Source organism: Oncorhynchus tshawytscha, linkage group LG12 (genome assembly GCF_018296145.1).
Source record: "Oncorhynchus tshawytscha isolate Ot180627B linkage group LG12, Otsh_v2.0, whole genome shotgun sequence".
Taxonomy (NCBI): Eukaryota; Metazoa; Chordata; class Actinopteri; order Salmoniformes; family Salmonidae; genus Oncorhynchus; species Oncorhynchus tshawytscha.
The window spans coordinates 15,263,265-15,278,297 of record NC_056440.1 but is presented as its reverse complement, the minus strand read 5'-3'; the positions used below and the strand labels follow the sequence as shown (position 1 = coordinate 15,278,297).

Below are 15,033 nucleotides of genomic sequence, written 5' to 3'. Positions count from 1 at the left end.
ATTTATAGGGTAATAGGGTAATATTAGGGTAATATTTATAATGTTACCTCATCAGCATGGCAGGTATTTATAGGGTAATATGTATAATGTTACCTCATCAGCATGGCAGGTATTTATAGGGTAGAATTTATAACGTTACGTCATCAGCATAGCAGGTATTTATAGGGTAGTATTTATAATGTTACCTCATCAGCATGGCAGGTATTTATAGGGTAATATGTATAATGTTACCTCATCAGCATAGCAGGTATTTATTGAGTAGTATTTATAATGTTACCTCATCAGCATAGTTGGTATTTATAGGGTAATATGTATAATGTTACCTCCATCAGCATAGTTGGTTTTTATAGGGTAGTATTTATAATGTTACCTCATCAGCATAGCTGGTATTTATAGGGTGGTATTTATGTTACCTGATCAGCATAGCTGGTATTTATAGGGTAGTATTTATAATGTTACCTCATCAGCATGACAGGTATTTATAGGGTAGTATTTATAACGTTACCTCATCAGCATAGCAGGTATTTATAGGGTAGTATTTATAACGTTACCTCATCATCTTAGCAGGTATTTATAGGGTAATATGTATAATGTTATCTCATCAGTATGGCAGATATTTATAGGGTAATATATATAATGTTACCTCATCAGCATAGCAGGTATTTATAGGGTAATATGTATAATGTTTCATCAGCATGGCAGGTATATATAGGGTAATATATATTATGTTACCTCATCATAGCAGGTATTTATAGGGTAGTATTTATAATGTTACCTCATCAGCATGGCAGGTATTTATAGGGTAATATTTATAATGTTACCTCATCAGCATGGCAGGTATTTATAGGGTAGTATTTATAACGTTACCTCATCAGCATAGCAGGTATTTATAGGGTAGTATTTATAACGTTACCTCATCAGCATAGCAGGTATTTATAGGGTAATATTTATAATGTTACCTCATCAGCATGGCAGGTATTTATAGGGTAATATGTATAATGTTACCTCATCAGCATGGCAGGTATTTATAGGGTAATATGTATAATGTTACATCATCAGCATGGCAGGTATTTATAGGGTAGTATTTATAACGTTACCTCATCAGCATAGCAGGTATTTATAGGGTAATATTTATAATGTTACCTCATCAGCTTAGCAGGTATTTATAGGGTAATATGTATAATGTTATCTCATCAGTATGTCAGATATTTATAGGGTAATATATATAATGTTACCTCATCCGCATAGCAGGTATTTATAGGGTAATATGTATAATGTTACCTCATCAGCATAGCAGGTATTTATAGGGTAATATGTATAATGTTACCTCATCAGCATGGCAGGTATATATAGGGTAATATATATTATGTTACCTCATCAGCATAGCAGTTATTTATAGGGTAGTATTTATAATGTTACCTCATCAGCATGGCAGGTAATATTTATAGGGTAATAGGGTAATATTAGGTAATATTTATAATGTTACCTCATCAGCAGCAGGTATTTATAGGGTAATATGTATAATGTTACCTCATCAGCATGGCAGGTATTTATAGGGTAGTATTTATAACGTTACCTCATCAGCATAGCAGGTATTTATATGGTAGTATTTATGTTACCTGATCAGCATAGCTGGTATTTATAGGGTAGTATTTATAATGTTACCTCATCAGCATGGCAGGTATTTATAGGGTAGTATTTATAATGTTACCTCATCAGCATGGCAGGTATTTATAGTGTAGTATTTATAATGTTACCTCATCAGCATAGTTTGTATTTATAGGGTAATATGTATAATGTTACCTCATCAGCAAAGTTGGTATTTATAGGGTAATATGTGTAATGTTACCTCCATCAGCATAGTTGGTTTTTATAGGGTAGTATTTATAATGTTACCTCATCAGCATAGCTGGTATTTATAGGGTAATATGTATAATGTTACCTCATCAGCATAGTTGGTATTTATAGGGTAATATGTATAATGTTACCTCCATCAGCATAGTTGGTTTTTATAGGGTAGTATTTATGATGTTACCTCATCAGCATAGCTGGTATTTACAGGGTAGTATTTATAATGTTACCTCATCAGCATGGCAGGTATTTATAGGGTAGTATTTATAACGTTACCTCATCAGCATAGCAGGTATTTATAGGGTAGTATTTATAACGTTACCTCATCAGCTTAGCAGGTATTTATAGGGTAATATGTATAATGTTATCTCATCAGTATGTCAGATATTTATAGGGTAATATATATAATGTTACCTCATCCGCATAGCAGGTATTTATAGGGTAATATGTATAATGTTACCTCATCAGCATGGCAGGTATATATAGGGTAATATATATTATGTTACCTCATCAGCATAGCAGGTATTTATAGGGTAGTATTTATAATGTTACCTCATCAGCATGGCAGGTAATATTTATAGGGTAATAGGGTAATATTAGGGTAATATTTATAATGTTACCTCATCAGCATGGCAGGTATTTATAGGGTAGTATTTATAACGTTACCTCATCAGCATAGCAGGTATTTATAGGGTAGTACTTATAACGTTACGTCATCAGCATAGCAGGTATTTATAGGGTAGTATTTATAATGTTACCTCATCAGCATGGCAGGTATTTATAGGGTAATATGTATAATGTTACCTCATCAGCATAGCAGGTATTTATTGAGAGTATTTATAATGGTACCTCATCAGCATAGTTTGTATTTATAGGGTAATATGTATAATGTTACCTCATCAGCATAGTTGGTATTTATAGGGTAATATGTATAATGTTACCTCCATCAGCATAGTTGGTTTTTATAGGGTAGTATTTATAATGTTACCTCATCAGCATAGCTGGTATTTATAGGGTAGTATTTATAATGTTACCTCATCAGCATGACAGGTATTTATAGGGTAGTATTTATAACGTTACCTCATCAGCATAGCAGGTATTTATAGGGTAGTATTTATAACGTTACCTCATCATCTTAGCAGGTATTTATAGGGTAATATGTATAATGTTATCTCATCAGTATGGCAGATATTTATAGGGTAATATATATAATGTTACCTCATCAGCATAGCAGGTATTTATAGGGTAATATGTATAATGTTACCTCATCAGCATGGCAGGTATATATAGGGTAATATATATTATGTTACCTCATCAGCTTAGCAGGTATTTATAGGGTAGTATTTATAATGTTACCTCATCAGCATGGCAGGTATTTATAGGGTAATATTTATAATGTTACCTCATCAGCATGGCAGGTATTTATAGGGTAGTATTTATAACGTTACCTCATCAGCATAGCAGGTATTTATAGGGTAGTATTTATAACGTTACCTCATCAGCTTAGCAGGTATTTATAGGGTAATATTTATAATGTTACCTCATCAGCATGGCAGGTATTTATAGGGTAATATGTATAATGTTACCTCATCAGCATGGCAGGTATTTATAGGGTAATATTTATAATGTTACATCATCAGCATGGCAGGTATTTATAGGGTAGTATTTATAATGTTACCTCATCAGCATAGCAGGTATTTATAGGGTAGTATTTATAACGTTACCTCATCAGCTTAGCAGGTATTTATAGGGTAATATGTATAATGTTATCTCATCAGTATGTCAGATATTTATAGGGTAATATATATAATGTTACCTCATCCGCATAGCAGGTATTTATAGGGTAATATGTATAATGTTACCTCATCAGCATAGCAGGTATTTATAGGGTAATATGTATAATGTTACCTCATCAGCATGGCAGGTATATATAGGGTAATATATATTATGTTACCTCATCAGCATAGCAGTTATTTATAGGGTAGTATTTATAATGTTACCTCATCAGCATGGCAGGTAATATTTATAGGGTAATAGGTAATATTAGGGTAATATTTATAATGTTACCTCATCAGCATGGCAGGTATTTATAGGGTAATATGTATAATGTTACCTCATCAGCATGGCAGGTATTTATAGGGTAGTATTTATAACGTTACCTCATCAGCATAGCAGGTATTTATATGGTAGTATTTATAACGTTACCTGATCAGCATAGCAGGTATTTATAGGGTAGTACTTATAACGTTACGTCATCAGCATAGCAGGTATTTATAGGGTAGTATTTATAATGTTACCTCATCAGCATGGCAGGTATTTATAGGGTAATATGTATAATGTTACCTCATCAGCATAGCAGGTATTTATTGGGTAGTATTTATAATGTTACCTCATCAGCATAGTTTGTATTTATAGGGTAATATGTATAATGTTACTTCATCAGCATAGTTGGTATTTATAGGGTAATATGTGTAATGTTACCTCCATCAGCATAGTTGGTTTTTATAGGGTAGTATTTATAATGTTACCTCATCAGCATAGCTGGTATTTATAGGGTAATATGTATAATGTTACCTCATCAGCATAGTTGGTATTTATAGGGTAATATGTATAATGTTACCTCCATCAGCATAGTTGGTTTTTATAGGGTAGTATTTATGATGTTACCTCATCAGCATAGCTGGTATTTACAGGGTAGTATTTATAATGTTACCTCATCAGCATGGCAGGTATTTATAGGGTAGTATTTATAACGTTACCTCATCAGCATAGCAGGTATTTATAGGGTAGTATTTATAACGTTACCTCATCAGCTTAGCAGGTATTTATAGGGTAATATGTATAATGTTATCTCATCAGTATGGCAGATATTTATAGGGTAATATGTATAATGTTACCTCATCAGCATGGCAGGTATTTATAGGGTAGTATTTATATAATGTTACCTCATCAGCATGGCAGGTATTTATAGGGTAGTATATATAATGTTACCTCATCAGCATAGCAGGTATTTATAGGGTAGTATTTATAATGTTACCTCATCAGCATCAGTATACATAGGGTAGTATTTATAATGTTACCTCATCAGCATAACTGGTATTTATAGGGTAATATGTATAATGTTACCTCATCAGCATGGCAGGTATTTATATGGTAGTATTTATAATGTTACCTCATCAGCATGGCAGGTATTTATAGGGTAATATGTATAATGTTACCTCATCAGCATGGCAGGTATTTATAGGGTAGTATTTATAACGTTACCTCATCAGCATAGCAGGAATTTATAGGGTAATATGTGTAATGTTCCCTCATCAGCATAGTTGGTATTTATAAGGTAGTATTTATAATGTTACCTCATCAGCATGGCAGGTATTTATAGGGTAATATTTATAATGTTACATCATCAGCATGGCAGGTATTTATAGGGTGGTATTTATAATGTTACCTCATCAGCATGGCAGGTATTTATAGGGTAGTATTTATAATGTTACCTCATCAGCATGGCAGGTATTTATAGGGTAGTATATATAATGTTACCTAATCAGCATAGCAGGTATTTATATGGTAATATATATAATGTTACCTCATCAGCATAGCAGGTATACATAGGGTAGTATTTATAATGTTACCTCATCAGCATAACTGGTATTTATAGGGTAATATGTATAATGTTACCTCATCAGCATGGCAGGTATTTATATGGTAGTATTTATAATGTTACCTCATCAGCATGGCAGGTATTTATAGGGTAATATGTATAATGTTACCTCATCAGCATGGCAGGTATTTATAGGGTAGTATTTATAACGTTACCTCATCAGCATAGCAGGAATTTATAGGGTAATATGTGTAATGTTCCCTCATCAGCATAGTTGGTATTTATAAGGTAGTATTTATAATGTTACCTCATCAGCATGGCAGGTATTTATAGGGTAATATTTATAATGTTACATCATCAGCATGGCAGGTATTTATAGGGTAGTATTTATAATGTTACCTCATCAGCATAGCAGGTATTTATAGGGTAGTATTTATAACGTTACCTCATCAGCTTAGCAGGTATTTATAGGGTAATATGTATAATGTTATCTCATCAGTATGTCAGATATTTATAGGGTAATATATATAATGTTACCTCATCAGCATAGCAGGTATTTATAGGGTAATATGTATAATGTTACCTCATCAGCATATTTAGGTATAATATAGGGTAATATTTATAATGTTACCTCATCAGCATGGCAGGTATTTATAGGGTAATATTATAATGTTACCTCATCAGCATGGCAGGTATTTATAGGGTAGTACTTATAACGTTTCATCAGCATAGCAGGTATTTATAGGGTAGTATTTATAATGTTACCTCATCAGCATGGCAGGTATTTATAGGGTAATATGTATAATGTTACCTCATCAGCATAGCAGGTATTTATTGAGAGTATTTATAATGGTACCTCATCAGCATAGTTTGTATTTATAGGGTAATATGTATAATGTTACCTCATCAGCATAGTTGGTATTTATAGGGTAATATGTATAATGTTACCTCCATCAGCATAGTTGGTTTTTATAGGGTAGTATTTATAATGTTACCTCATCAGCATAGCTGGTATTTATAGGGTAGTATTTATAATGTTACCTCATCAGCATGACAGGTATTTATAGGGTAGTATTTATAACGTTACCTCATCAGCATAGCAGGTATTTATAGGGTAGTATTTATAACGTTACCTCATCATCTTAGCAGGTATTTATAGGGTAATATATATAATGTTACCTCATCAGCATAGCAGGTATTTATAGGGTAATATGTATAATGTTACCTCATCAGCATAGCAGGTATTTATAGGGTAATATGTATAATGTTACCTCATCAGCATGGCAGGTATATATTGGGTAGTATATATTATGTTACCTCATCAGCATAGCAGGTATTCATAGGGTAGTATTTATAATGTTACCTCATCAGCATAACTGGTATTTATAGGGTAATATGTATAATGTTACCTCATCAGCATGGCAGGTATTTATAGGGTAGTATTTATAATGTTACCTCATCAGCATAGCAGGAATTTATAGGGTAATATGTGTAATGTTACCTCATCAGCATAGCAGGTATTTATAGGGTAATATTTATAATGTTACCTCATCAGCATGGCAGGTATTTATAGGGTAATATTTATAATGTTACCTCATCAGCATGGCAGGTATTTATAGGGTAGTATTTATAATGTTACCTCATCAGCATAGCAGGTATTTATAGGGTAGTATTTATAATGTTACCTCATCAGCTTAGCAGGTATTTATAGGGTAATATGTATAATGTTATCTCATCAGTATGTCAGATATTTATAGGGTAATATATATAATGTTACCTCATCCGCATAGCAGGTATTTATAGGGTAATATGTATAATGTTACCTCATCAGCATAGCAGGTATTTATAGGGTAATATGTATAATGTTACCTCATCAGCATGGCAGGTATTTATAGGGTAATATTTATAATGTTACCTCATCAGCATCAGTTATTTATAGGGTAGTATTTATAATGTTACCTCATCAGCATGGCAGGTAATATTTATAGGGGTAATATTATATATTTGTTACCTCATCAGCATGGCAGGTATTTATAGGGTAATATGTATAATGTTACCTCATCAGCATAGCAGGTATTTATAGGGTAGTATTTATAACGTTACCTCATCAGCATAGCAGGTATTTATATGGTAGTATTTATAATTACCTGATCAGCATAGCAGGTATTTATAGGGTAGTATTTATAACGTTACCTCATCAGCATAGCAGGTATTTATAGGGTAGTATTTATAATGTTACCTCATCAGCATGGCAGGTATTTATAGGGTAATATGTATAATGTTACCTCATCAGCATAGCAGGTATTTATTGGGTAGTATTTATAATGTTACCTCATCAGCATAGTTTGTATTTATAGGGTAATATGTATAATGTTACTTCATCAGCATAGTTGGTATTTATAGGGTAATATGTGTAATGTTACCTCCATCAGCATAGTTGGTTTTTATAGGGTAGTATTTATAATGTTACCTCATCAGCATAGCTGGTATTTATAGGGTAATATGTATAATGTTACCTCATCAGCATAGTTGGTATTTATAGGGTAATATGTATAATGTTACCTCCATCAGCATAGTTGGTTTTTATAGGGTAGTATTTATGATGTTACCTCATCAGCATAGCTGGTATTTACAGGGTAGTATTTATAATGTTACCTCATCAGCATGGCAGGTATTTATAGGGTAGTATTTATAACGTTACCTCATCAGCATAGCAGGTATTTATAGGGTAGTATTTATAACGTTACCTCATCAGCTTAGCAGGTATTTATAGGGTAATATGTATAATGTTATCTCATCAGTATGGCAGATATTTATAGGGTAATATGTATAATGTTACCTCATCAGCATGGCAGGTATTTATAGGGTAGTATTTATAATGTTACCTCATCAGCATGGCAGGTATTTATAGGGTAGTATATATAATGTTACCTCATCAGCATAGCAGGTATTTATAGGGTAGTATTTATAATGTTACCTCATCAGCATAGCAGGTATACATAGGGTAGTATTTATAATGTTACCTCATCAGCATAACTGGTATTTATAGGGTAATATGTATAATGTTACCTCATCAGCATGGCAGGTATTTATATGGTAGTATTTATAATGTTACCTCATCAGCATGGCAGGTATTTATAGGGTAATATGTATAATGTTACCTCATCAGCATGGCAGGTATTTATAGGGTAGTATTTATAACGTTACCTCATCAGCATAGCAGGAATTTATAGGGTAATATGTGTAATGTTCCCTCATCAGCATAGTTGGTATTTATAAGGTAGTATTTATAATGTTACCTCATCAGCATGGCAGGTATTTATAGGGTAATATTTATAATGTTACATCATCAGCATGGCAGGTATTTATAGGGTGGTATTTATAATGTTACCTCATCAGCATGGCAGGTATTTATAGGGTAGTATTTATAATGTTACCTCATCAGCATGGCAGGTATTTATAGGGTAGTATATATAATGTTACCTCATCAGCATAGCAGGTATTTATATGGTAATATATATAATGTTACCTCATCAGCATAGCAGGTATACATAGGGTAGTATTTATAATGTTACCTCATCAGCATAACTGGTATTTATAGGGTAATATGTATAATGTTACCTCATCAGCATGGCAGGTATTTATATGGTAGTATTTATAATGTTACCTCATCAGCATGGCAGGTATTTATAGGGTAATATGTATAATGTTACCTCATCAGCATGGCAGGTATTTATAGGGTAGTATTTATAACGTTACCTCATCAGCATAGCAGGAATTTATAGGGTAATATGTGTAATGTTCCCTCATCAGCATAGTTGGTATTTATAAGGTAGTATTTATAATGTTACCTCATCAGCATGGCAGGTATTTATAGGGTAATATTTATAATGTTACATCATCAGCATGGCAGGTATTTATAGGGTAGTATTTATAATGTTACCTCATCAGCATAGCAGGTATTTATAGGGTAGTATTTATAACGTTACCTCATCAGCTTAGCAGGTATTTATAGGGTAATATGTATAATGTTATCTCATCAGTATGTCAGATATTTATAGGGTAATATATATAATGTTACCTCAGGCAGGTATTTATAGGGTAATATGTATAATGTTACCTCATCAGCATAGCAGGTATTTATAGGGTAATATGTATAATGTTACCTCATCAGCATGGCAGGTATATATAGGGTAATATATATTATGTTACCTCATCAGCATAGCAGTTATTTATAGGGTAGTATTTATAATGTTACCTCATCAGCATGGCAGGTAATATTTATAGGGTAATAGGGTAATATTAGGGTAATATTTATAATGTTTCATCAGCATGGCAGGTATTTATAGGGTAATATGTATAATGTTACCTCATCAGCATGGCAGGTATTTATAGGGTAGTATTTATAACGTTACCTCATCAGCATAGCAGGTATTTATAGGGTAGTATTTATAACGTTACCTCATCAGCATAGCAGGTATTTATAGGGTAGTATTTATAACGTTACGTCATCAGCATCATTTATAATGTTACCTCATCAGCATGGCAGGTATTTATAGGGTAATATGTATAATGTTACCTCATCAGCATAGCAGGTATTTATTGAGTAGTATTTATAATGTTACCTCATCAGCATAGTTTGTATTTATAGGGTAATATGTATAATGTTACCTCATCAGCATAGTTGGTATTTATAGGGTAATATGTATAATGTTACCTCCATCAGCATAGTTGGTTTTATAGGGTAGTATTTATAATGTTACCTCATCAGCATAGCTGGTATTTATAGGGTAGTATTTATAATGTTACCTCATCAGCATGACAGGTATTTATAGGGTAGTATTTATAACGTTACCTCATCAGCATAGCAGGTATTTATAGGGTAGTATTTATAACGTTACCTCATCATCTTAGCAGGTATTTATAGGGTAATATGTATAATGTTATCTCATCAGTATGGCAGATATTTATAGGGTAATATATATAATGTTACCTCATCAGCATAGCAGGTATTTATAGGGTAATATGTATAATGTTACCTCATCAGCATAGCAGGTATTTATAGGGTAATATGTATAATGTTACCTCATCAGCATAGCAGGTATTTATATGGTAGTATTTATAATATTACCTCATCAGCATGGCAGGTATTTATAGGGTAATATTTATAATGTTACCTCATCAGCATGGCAGGTATTTATAGGGTAGTATTTATAACGTTACCTCATCAGCATAGCAGGTATTTATAGGGTAGTATTTATAACGTTACCTCATCAGCTTAGCAGGTATTTATAGGGTAATATTTATAATGTTACCTCATCAGCATGGCAGGTATTTATAGGGTAATATGTATAATGTTACCTCATCAGCATGGCAGGTATTTATAGGGTAGTATTTATAACGTTACCTCATCAGCATAGCAGGTATTTATAGGGTAGTATTTATAATGTTACCTCATCAGCATGGCAGGTATTTATAGGGTAATATGTATAATGTTACCTCATCAGCATAGTATTTATAGGGTAGTATTTATAATGTTACCTCATCAGCATGGCAGGTATTTATAGGGTAATATGTAATGTTACCTCATATAGGTATTTATTGGGTAGTATTTATAATGTTACCTCATCAGCATAGTTTGTATTTATAGGGTAATATGTATAATGTTACCTCATCAGCATAGTTGGTATTTATAGGGTAATATGTGTAATGTTACCTCCATCAGCATAGTTGGTTTTTATAGGGTAGTATTTATAATGTTACCTCATCAGCATAGCTGGTATTTATAGGGTAATATGTATAATGTTACCTCATCAGCATAGTTGGTATTTATAGGGTAATATGTATAATGTTACCTCCATCAGCATAGTTGGTTTTTATAGGGTAGTATTTATAATGTTACCTCATCAGCATAGCTGGTATTTATAGGGTAGTATTTATAATGTTACCTCATCAGCATGGCAGGTATTTATAGGGTAGTATTTATAACGTTACCTCATCAGCATAGCAGGTATTTATAGGGTAGTATTTATAACGTTACCTCATCAGCTTAGCAGGTATTTATAGGGTAATATGTATAATGTTATCTCATCAGTATGGCAGATATTTATAGGGTAATATGTATAATGTTACCTCATCAGCATGGCAGGTATTTATAGGGTAGTATTTATAATGTTACCTCATCAGCTGGCAGGTATTTATAGGGTAGTATATATAATGTTACCTCATCAGCATAGCAGGTATTTATAGGGTAGTATTTATAATGTTACCTCATCAGCATAGCAGGTATTTATAGGGTAGTATTTATAATGTTACCTCATCAGCATAACTGGTATTTATAGGGTAATATGTATAATGTTACCTCATCAGCATGGCAGGTATTTATATGGTAGTATTTATAATGTTACCTCATCAGCATGGCAGGTATTTATAGGGTAATATGTATAATGTTACCTCATCAGCATGGCAGGTATTTATAGGGTAGTATTTATAACGTTACCTCATCAGCATAGCAGGAATTTATAGGGTAATATGTGTAATGTTCCCTCATCAGCATAGTTGGTATTTATAGGGTAGTATTTATAATGTTACCTCATCAGCATGGCAGGTATTTATAGGGTAATATTTATAATGTTACATCATCAGCATGGCAGGTATTTATAGGGTGGTATTTATAATGTTACCTCATCAGCAGCAGGTATTTATAGGGTAGTATTTATAATGTTACCTCATCAGCATGGCAGGTATTTATAGGGTAGTATATATAATGTTACCTCATCAGCATAGCAGGTATTTATATGGTAATATTTATAATGTTACCTCATCAGCATAGCAGGTATTTATAGGGTAGTATTTATAATGTTACCTCATCAGCATAACTGGTATTTATAGGGTAATATGTATAATGTTACCTCATCAGCATGGCAGGTATTTATATGGTAGTATTTATAATGTTACCTCATCAGCATGGCAGGTATTTATAGGGTAATATTATAATGTTACCTCATCAGCATAGCAGGTATTTATAGGGTAGTATTTATAACGTTACCTCATCAGCATAGCAGGAATTTATAGGGTAATATGTGTAATGTTCCCTTATAGGGTATTTATAAGGTAGTATTTATAATGTTACCTCATCAGCATGGCAGGTATTTATAGGGTAATATTTATAATGTTACATCATCAGCATGGCAGGTATTTATAGGGTAGTATTTATAATGTTACCTCATCAGCATAGCAGGTATTTATAGGGTAGTATTTATAACGTTACCTCATCAGATTAGCAGGTATTTATAGGGTAATATGTATATGTTATCTCATCAGGGTCAGATATTTATAGGGTAATATTTATAATGTTACCTCATCAGCATAGCAGGTATTTATAGGGTAATATGTATAATGTTACCTCATCAGCATAGCAGGTATTTATAGGGTAATATGTATAATGTTACCTCATCAGCATGGCAGGTATATATAGGGTAATATATATTATGTTACCTCATCAGCATAGCAGTTATTTATAGGGTAGTATTTATAATGTTACCTCATCAGCATGGCAGGTATTTATAGGGTAATATTTATAATGTTACCTCATCAGCATGGCAGGTATTTATAGGGTAATATGTATAATGTTACCTCATCAGCATGGCAGGTATTTATAGGGTAGTATTTATAACGTTACCTCATCAGCATAGTATTTATAACGTTACCTGATCAGCATAGCAGGTATTTATAGGGTAGTATTTATAACGTTACGTCATCAGCATAGCAGGTATTTATAGGGTAGTATTTATAATGTTACCTCATCAGCATGGCAGGTATTTATAGGGTAATATGTATAATGTTACCTCATCAGCATAGCAGGTATTTATTGAGAGTATTTATAATGGTACCTCATCAGCATAGTTTGTATTTATAGGGTAATATGTATAATGTTACCTCATCAGCATAGTTGGTATTTATAGGGTAATATGTATAATGTTACCTCCATCAGCATAGTTGGTTTTTATAGGGTAGTATTTATAATGTTACCTCATCAGCATAGCTGGTATTTATAGGGTAGTATTTATAATGTTACCTCATCAGCATGACAGGTATTTATAGGGTAGTATTTATAACGTTACCTCATCAGCATAGCAGGTATTTATAGGGTAGTATTTATAACGTTACCTCATCATCTTAGCAGGTATTTATAGGGTAATATGTATAATGTTATCTCATCAGTATGGCAGATATTTATAGGGTAATATATATAATGTTACCTCATCAGCATAGCAGGTATTTATAGGGTAATATGTATAATGTTACCTCATCAGCATGGCAGGTATTTATAGGGTATATATATATATGTTACCTCATCAGCTTAGCAGGTATTTATAGGGTAGTATTTATAATGTTACCTCATCAGCATGGCAGGTATTTATAGGGTAATATTTATAATGTTACCTCATCAGCATGGCAGGTATTTATAGGGTAGTATTTATAACGTTACCTCATCAGCATAGCAGGTATTTATAGGGTAGTATTTATAACGTTACCTCATCAGCTTAGCAGGTATTTATAGGGTAATATTTATAATGTTACCTCATCAGCATGGCAGGTATTTATAGGGTAATATTATAATGTTACCTCATCAGCATGGCAGGTATTTATAGGGTAATATTTATAATGTTTCATCAGCATGGCAGGTATTTATAGGGTAGTATTTATAATGTTACCTCATCAGCATAGCAGGTATTTATAGGGTAGTATTTATAACGTTACCTCATCAGCTTAGCAGGTATTTATATGGTAGTATTTATAATGTTACCTCATCAGCATGGCAGGTATTTATAGGGTAATATATATAATGTTACCTCATGTGCATAGCAGGTATTTATAGGGTAATATGTATAATGTTACCTCATCAGCATAGCAGGTATTTATAGGGTAATATGTATAATGTTACCTCATCAGCATGGCAGGTATATATAGGGTAATATATATTATGTTACCTCATCAGCATAGCAGTTATTTATAGGGTAGTATTTATAATGTTACCTCATCAGCATGGCAGGTATTTTTAGGGTAATATTTATAATGTTACCTCATCAGCATGGCAGGTATTTATAGGGTAATATGTATAATGTTACCTCATCAGCATGGCAGGTATTTATAGGGTAGTATTTATAACGTTACCTCATCAGCATAGCAGGTATTTATATGGTAGTATTTATAACGTTACCTGATCAGCATAGCAGGTATTTATAGGGTAGTACTTATAACGTTACGTCATCAGCATAGCAGGTATTTATAGGGTAGTATTTATAATGTTACCTCATCAGCATAGCAGGAATTTATAGGGTAATATGTGTAATGTTACCTCATCAGCATAGTTGGTATTTATAAGGTAGTATTTATAATGTTACCTCCATCAGCATAGTTTGTATTTATAGGGTAATATGTATAATGTTACATCTTCAGCATAGTTGGTATTTATAGGGTAATATGTATAATGTTACCTCCATCAGCATAGTTGGTTTTTATAGGGTAGTATTTATAATGTTACCTCATCAGCATAGCAGGTATTTATAGGGTAATAT

General features: G+C 32.6%; 1 pseudogene; it reads right to left on the bottom strand.

The window, feature by feature from the left end:
• The window catches only part of LOC121847900, a 581,625-nt pseudogene that overhangs the window by 494,739 nt on the left and 71,853 nt on the right, over positions 1 to 15,033 (bottom strand).